Genomic DNA, 8,404 nt, shown 5'->3' with positions numbered 1-8,404 from the left:
CCTAAAGGCAGCCTGCAACTATATTGAGTATTTGGTACTCTTTCAAAATGATGAAATCACAAATCTATTGTTTCCCACTGCACATAATGGGGAGGGGCTTGGTGAGGCTCAGAAAGGGGGTTTGTGTGGTAAACAGAAAGGGAATGGTTTCGGGTGGTTCAGGGAAGTGGAGTGGTTTGAACTGCATGGGTTGGGGCTGCTGTGGGTCTTTTATCCATACTTGTCTGCCTCTCTGCCCAATCAGTAAGACAATTTTTTCCTCCCCTCTGCTCTCATCCTTTTCTCTCTCTTTCTTTCGAGATTTATTTATTTATTTGAAATAATTAGGGAGATAGAGATCTTCCATCTGCTGGATCACTCCCAAGATGGGACACAGTGGCCAGGGCTGGACCAAGCTGAAGCCAGCTGCTAGGAGCTTCATCTGGGTCTCCCATGTGGATGGCAGACACTTGGGCCTCTTCTGCTGCTTTCCCAGGTCGTTAGCAGGAAGCTGGATCAGAAGTAGAGCAGCTGGGACTCAAATTCTCAAAATCAAATATTTGATGGTGAATTTGGTTGTAAATACTTAAAAACAATTAGATGAAGTATTGATGCATACTTAACAAATACAAAAGAGCAATTTTTTAAAGAAAAATTTATTTCATTTATTTGAAAGAGTTATATCAAGATCTTCTGTCCACTGGTTCACTTCCCACATGGCTGAAATAGCCAGGGCTGGGCTGGGCTGAAGTCAGGTATCTGGGACTCCATCCTGGGTTCCCACGTGGGTGGCAGGGGCCCAAGCATTTGGACCATCTTCTGCTGCTTTGGGAGGCACATTGGAAGGGAGCTGAGGGACCAGTGGTGTGGCATAATGGATTAAGCCACCATCTGCAGTGCCAGCATCCTATATCAGTTCCTTTTTGAGTCCTGGCTGCTCCACTTCCAATTCAGCTCCCTGCTAATGTGCCTGGGAAAGCAGAGGAGGATGGTCCAAGTGCTTGGGCCCTAAAATACATGTGGAAGACCTGGGTGAAGCTTTTGGTTCCTGGCTTCCGCCTGGCCTAGTCCTATTCATTACAGCCATCTTGGGAGTGAAGTAGCAGATGGAAGATCTCTCTCCTCTTTCTGTAACTCTTTCAAATAAATAAATACATCTTAAAAAAAAAGAAGGGAGCTGGATTGGAAGTGGGAGCAGCCAGGACTTAAACCAGCCCTTGTATGGGATACCATACTCACAGGCAGCAGTTTACCATGTTGCATCACAACACTGGCTCCCAAAAGTGTAATTTCTTAAAATATGCAACCTAGTTGAACATAAATAGAATCATGGTAAATCTTTGTATGTGATTTTGAGAAGATTTTTGATACATTTTCTGTGTCCTTTAAATTGTTAGATTAAAACTAGTAGCTGAGATTTGAATTTATATTTTCAATTGCTTAATAGATAGTGGAAAGCAAAATAAATAATTGAAAGCACCTCCCAAGTTGGCCCAAATAATTTAAACTAAAATGGGTATATCATAAGTTTTGCATTAGTAGGTCTGAATTAATGTCTTACAAATATTTTTACTCCCAGTATTTTGTTAAGAAACCCATTAAACAGATGAAAGCATTTTATAGTAAATTTTTAATATGCCTACCTCCTAGATTGTACAGTTAATGTTTTGCTGTATTTGCTTTATCTATTCATTAGTTCATTTTAAGGAAATTCATTTGAAAATGTTGTTTTAAAACCATTTATAAAATTAATTTCTCCCTAAACAATTTAGCTTGAGTATTATTAACTAGGATTTCATATTCACTTGTGTGTGTGTGTGTGTTTCTTAGGTAAAATTCACATACAGTGAGATGCTCAAATTATATTTATTTATTTGAAAATTGGATTCACAGAGAGAGAGGGAGAGAGAAAGATCTTCAACCTGCTCATTCACTCCCCAGATGGCTGCAATGGCCAGCACTGGGTCAGGCTGAAGCTGGCAGCCAGGAGCTTCATCTGTATCTCCCCCTTGGGTGTCAGGGGCCCAAACACTTGGACCATCTTTGGCTGCTTTTCCCAGGATGTTAGCGGTGAGCTGGATCAGAAGGAGAGCAGCTGGGACATGAACTGGTGCCCATATCGGATGCTGGCATCCTAAGCAGTGGCTTTACCTGCTGTGCTACAATGCTGGCCCTGAAATGCACAGATCTTAAATATATGATTTGATGAGTTTTGGTAAATAACTACATCTGTGTAGCTTAAACCCCAAGATTTAAAATGTTATTATCACCTCAAAAAGTTCCCTTCTTACCCCATGCTAATCAGTCCTCCAGCACTTCAGACAACCACTGTTCCACTTTCTAAAAATTAGTGTTTTGCCTTTTTTTGAATGTCAGATAATTGGAATCATACAGTGTGCACACTGTTTTTTCACCATAGTTAATATTTTTAATGTTCACCTGTTTTCATTGCCTCTTCTCTTTTATTAAAGATTTTATATATTTATTTGAAAAGCAGAGTGGGGATGCCGCCTGCAGTGCCAGCATCCCATATGGGTGCCGGTTTGTATCTCCACTTCTCCACTTCCATCCAGTTCTCTGCTATGGCCTGGGAAAGCAATAGAAGATGGCCCAAGTCCTTGGGCCCCTGCACCCACATGGGAGACTGGGAAGACGCTCCTGGCTTCTGGCTTTTGATCAGTGCAGCTCTGGCCATTGTGGCCAGTTGGGAAGTGAACCATCAGATGAAAGACCTCTCTCTCTCTCTCTCTCTCTGTAACTCTGACTTTCAAATAAATAATCTTCAAAAAAAAAAAAAAAGACTTCTGAGCAATTTGCAGATTTTTGCTGTTTTGTATAAAGAATCAGTGAATACTGTGGTGTGTATTTTTTGTGGACATAATGCTAGATTAGGGAACATATGCATTTAATCTTTATGAGACTTCCAGAATTTTTTCTAAAGTGATTATAACAGTATATGAGTTTTTTTTAAAGTAAAGCTTTGCATGTTTAGTGGTTGGAATGTCAAAATTGAAGTTAGTGAATAAATTTTCCAGCATTTAAATGAATTAAAAATACCAGGCAGATAATTTAGACATCTGGGAATGTTGTAGTTTATTGATTTTTTTCATTTTAGCACTTATTGCACATATGCATACATGAAGTGTTGAAAAACTATGAGGGTATACTTAGAAGTTTCATTTTGAAAATGATCTTTAATGTGAGAAACATCATCTGGGTTAATTTTACATGTGACATTTGCACTTTGTTGACATTGTTTCCTTTATTAGATAAACTATCTGATTATCAGTTTCAGGGGATTTGTGTAGGTAGTGTCTGTCTATTTTGTACTATCCTAAAAACCATGTTCAGTCTTTATATTGCAGTTATATATTAATTTGTATTAAAAGTTCTGGTAGGTTTTGGCAATTTTAAAAACCAAAATAGAATCTTCAAGAGTATTTACATTCTTTATTGAATATGATTGTGAGGCATTTTAAATTTCATTTATGCCATAGAAAACAATCTGTGTATTTAGAAATTGTTAAAAGAGGAAAGAATCTTAAAGGCTTGGGTTTATGGGATGCATAATTAAGTCATCCAGCCTAAAGTGGGTTCGCTGAGGATCCATCCATTAAGGTGATAGTGCCCATGAGTAATATTAAACGATGCTTTCTCCCATCTTCTGAGTCTTGCAGGTGGGCCTGCAAATCAATGCCGACTTTTTTTTTTTGTTATTGATTTGGAAAGTACATTACAGGATCAAGGGGAAAATAGATCAGAACCAAGTTTAGCAATAAAAATTATAGTTAGACAGAAATTGTTAGGAGTGGTTCATCTGGCATGTAGCAAATTAGTCAATATTTTATGTAACATAAGTAGTCTAAATATAGAATGTGATTATATTCCATGATCCTATGTACCCAATGAACTTCATTCTGCTTTTTGGAATTATTTATCCTCTTCCTTTCCTGCCATATGGCCTATGCAATTTTCATTTATTTTTCATATGGGAGTGAGAGAGAACCTGTAAACGCTCAAGAGACAGGAAGCAGCCATCTGCTGGTTAACTCCTAAATGACCACAGTGGGTAGGAACAGACCAGATGAAGCCTAGAGATGGGAACTCGGAGAACCCGATTCCTTGAGTCAAAGCTGCTCTTTTCAAGGTCTGCAGAAGTAGGAAGCTGGAGTCAGGAGCCAGAGTATTGAACCCAGGTACTCCCATATGGGACTTAGGTGTCTTAATGGTGTGGCTAAATACCTGCCTCCTAAATAATTTTTAAAATGGGATTAAAAGGGAAAGGAATATGGACAACATGAAGATGGTAGTATTTAGGGAATACTTAGCACATGGCAAGTGCCATTCTAGGCATTTAACACATTCACCATTCTAATGCTCACACTAACTCTAGTGATGTAGGTAGTGGTATTATATTCATAATCACATAGAAAGGGGTTAACCTACTTGTCCTGGGTCACATAACCAGTAAGTGCCAGGCTCAGAGTTGAAACTCTGACTCCACAGTTGATGCTCTCCTGCTTTTCTGCAGAAAAAGGGTGTGTCGAAGTCTGAGACTCTTAGGCTAGTTCTAAGTCAGCTGTAAGTAATTTATGAGTTCTCAGAATCGCATTGTTGTTCTAATGAGTTTTTTTCTGGTGTGGGGATTGACAGAAGGTGTTGATGACAGTCATTGGGACTACAACAGGGTGTTGGACTATAGGGTGGTTTTCCCAGCTTTTATGGTGAAAACATTGTTTTTACTCCTGCCTTAGGGAAATCTTAAACCACTTAAAGGGGAATTATATTTTTCTCTTGGATAACCTAGTAAAAGAGGTACAAATTTATGGAAAGATATTGTCAGTCTCTTATTCAATGTGTAGTGACTGCTACTGGTAGAAATAATACAAAAAGACAATAAAAGTGCCTAAAGTTGCACACTGCAAATTTATTAGAGTTCAGAAACCGTGTCCTGTCTTTTTTGCTAATGCTAAGAACCTCAAAGCTTTCTCTGGGCAAATCAAGCTTGCTAAAACAAACATAATCAGTACATGACAAATACTAATTTAAAAACTGGTAAATTTTCTTGACTAGTAACAATGGATTAATACAATTTTAATCATATTTAGTTATGCAAAGTTTGACTCAAAACTACATTGATAGAAATTATTTTTTTTTAAAGATTTGCTTTTTTCAAAAGATTTATTTATTCGAGGGGTAGAGTTACAGTGGGGGGAAGATATCTTCCATCCACTAGTTCACTCCCCAAATGGCTGCAATGACCAAAGCTGGCCTGATCCGAAGCCAGGAGCCAGGAGCTTCTTCCAGGTCTCCTATGTGGGTGCAGGGATCCAAGGACCTGGGCCATCTTCCACTGCTTTCCCAGGCCATAGCAGAGAGCTGGATCAGAAGTGGAGCAGCTGGGACTCGAACCGGTGCTCATATGGGATGCCAGCACTGCAAATGAACTCTTAGCCTACTATGCCACAGCTCTGGCCAGAGATTTGCTTATTTTATTTGAAAGGCAAAGATACAGAGAGGGAGAGATATAGAGAGAACCTTCTATCTGCTGGTGTACTCCCCAGATGGCTGCAACAGCCAGCGCTAGGCCAACCTGAAGCCAGGAGGCAGGATCTTCATTTGTGTCTCTCATGTGGGAGCATGGGCCCAAGTACTTGGCCATCTGCTGCTTTCCCAGGCCATAAGCAGAGAGCAGGAGCAGAAGTGGAGGAGCTGGAACTTGAACTGGTGCCCATAAGGGATGCTGGCGATTTTACCCGCTATGCCACAGTGCTGAGCCTAATGTTACTTTTTTTTTTTTTTTTTTTTTTTTTTTAAGATTTATTTACTTATTTGAAAGGCAGTTACAGAGAGGCAGAGAGAGAGGTCTTCCATCCTCTGGTTCACCCTGAAATGGCCGCAATGGCTGGAGCTGAGCTGATCCAAAGCCAGGAGCCTGGAGCTTCTTCCAGGTATTCCACGTGGTGTAGAGACCCAAGGATTTGAGCCATCTTCTACTGTTTTCCTAGGCCACAGTAGAGAGCTGGATCAGAAGTGGAGTAGCCAGGACTTATGGGATGCCGGCACTGCAGGCGTTGGCTATACCCCCTACACTACAGCACTGGCCCCAAAATTACTGATTTAAAAAGAACTCACTGATACATAAAAAGGAGGCTGATGAACTAAATCCTTGTTATATAACAAAGATTACTTGAAAAATAATCCTAAAGACAAGAAATCTTTAAAATGAAAAAAAAAGGACAGTAATGGGAATGAGTCATTGTTTTCTAAAAATAATTTCATATTTAAATATTTTCATAAACAAAAGTGTTCATAGAGTCAAAATAGCAGTTTTGGAAAGTACCCGTAGTTCTGGGAATATAGTGATGAAAAAAAATTACCAAAACAGACCTCTCCCTTCGAGACTTAATAGTTTAGTGAGAATGACAGATAATTTGTTTTGCAGTTTAGATGTTGCCCAGGTAGTATGGCAGCTTGGTTTAAAGGGACAATCAGGGAAATTTTAACCTATGTAGAGAATGAGTAGAAGTTAATTTAGGCCGGCGCCGCGGCTCACTAGGCTAATCCTCCGCCTTGTGGTGCCGGCACACCAGGTTCTAGTCCCGGTTGGGGCGCCGGATTCTGTCCCGGTTGCCCCTCTTCCAGGCCAGCTCTCTGCTATGGCCTGGGAGGGCAGTGGAGGATGGCCCAAGTGCTTGGGCCCTGCACCCCATGGGAGACCAGGAGAAGAGCCTGGCTCCTGCCATCGGATCAGTGTGGTGCGCCGGCCGCGGTGGCCATTGGAGGGTGAACCAACAGCGAAAGGAAGACCTTTCTCTCTGTCTCTCCCTTTCACTGTCCACTCTGCCTGTCAAAAAAAAAAAAAAAAAAAAAAGATAGATGTGTTGGAGCAAGACAAGTAAGAAGACCCCTTGCACTGGTGTTGTGTGCAGCAGGTTAAGCTGCCATTTGCAAGGTTGACATCTCATATCAGAATGCCAGTTCAAACCTTGGCTATTCCATGTCCAGTCCAGCTTCCTGCTGGTGTGCTTGGAAAAGCAGCAGAAGATGGCCTTAATGCTTAGGCTCCTGCTACCTGATTTTGGTGGTAGTTATGTGGATCTTTACATGTGTTACACTTTGTAAAACTACACCAAGAGAAAATGTAAGGTTACTATATGAAATTTAAAAATATTTGTAGTTAGAAAAAATTGATAAAAGTGCTATAATGTGTTGATGTAGATTTGTAAATTGAAGTGGATGTTCTCTCAATTGGTGGAAGTACCATTGCCACAATCTGTTCTGAGGAAAGTGTCAGTCTGTCCACATACTTCAAAAAGTTTGTGGAAAATGGAATTGAGATAAGCTTATTTTGATGCACATCTTTTTTGAAATCCATACATATTAGGGGTCTTCAAAAAGTTCATGAAAAAATTGTATTAAAAAACTGTGTAGATTTCAAAATTGTTTTGCATCAAAGCAAACTTGCCTTTTAATTTCACTTTCCACAAACTTTTTGAAATACCCTTATATTGGTTGAAGATAGTCAGCACTCACTCTCTTTCTTTTTTTATTTATTTATTTTCAAAGAATTGTTTTATTTATTTGAAAGAGTTACAGAGAAGGGTAGAGCCAGAGAGAGAGAGAGAGAGAGGTCTTCCATTCCGTTGGTTCACTCCCCAAATGACTGTAACGGTGACAGCTGAGCTGATCCGAAGCCAGGAGCCAGGAGGTTATTTCATGTCTCCCACGCGGGTGCAGGGGCCCAAGGACTTGGGCCATCCTCCACTGCTTTCCCAGGCCATAGCAGAGAGCTGGATCGGAAGAGGAGCAGCTGGGACTCAAACCAGCGTCCATATGGGATGCCAGTGCTACCTGCTGGGGTTTTAACCCACTGTGTCACAGTGCCGCCGGCCCCAACACTCACTTTCTAAATCCATGAGTGCCTCTGAAGGACATGTATATTAACTGAATTCTCACAATGACAATAGATTTTCAGGCTTTTGGGAGGTTAATTTACCTGGCTTAAATTGTGTGTGTGTGAGAGAGTAGGTATGTGTGTATGTTCATCAAGGCACCACTCATAATATCCAAGACTAAACTCAAGTGTCCATCAATGAAATAGGAGAAGAAAATATGTTATATATGAGGAGTCATCAAGAAGTTCAAGAAAAATGTGTATTATGAAAAAAATTATGCCTGGATTTCAGATGTTTTTGCACCAAAATAAACTTATATTTTAATTCCTTTTCCATGAACTTTTGTAACTACTTTCTTATATGCTCATCCTTTAGGAAAAGGAAATCCTGTCATTTGTGACAACATGGATGAACTTGGAGGATGGTATACTAAGTGAAATAAGCCAAGCATAGTAAAATCATTACTGTATGAGCTCTCTTTTATCTGGAGTCTTAAAAATAAACTCATACACAGAGTAGAATGGTGG

General features: G+C 40.1%; 1 protein-coding gene across 4 annotated transcripts in view; it reads left to right on the top strand.

The window, feature by feature from the left end:
* Positions 1 to 8,404, top strand: part of RAD54B (RAD54 homolog B) — an 85,979-nt gene that overhangs the window by 41,499 nt on the left and 36,076 nt on the right. The gene's annotated exons all lie outside the window — the stretch shown is intronic.

Source organism: Oryctolagus cuniculus, chromosome 6 (assembly GCF_051225735.1).
Source record: "Oryctolagus cuniculus isolate XC-2025 breed Fujian yellow rabbit chromosome 6, ASM5122573v1, whole genome shotgun sequence".
In the NCBI taxonomy this organism is placed as follows: domain Eukaryota; kingdom Metazoa; phylum Chordata; class Mammalia; order Lagomorpha; family Leporidae; genus Oryctolagus; species Oryctolagus cuniculus.
This window is presented reverse-complemented; position numbering and strand designations above follow the sequence as displayed.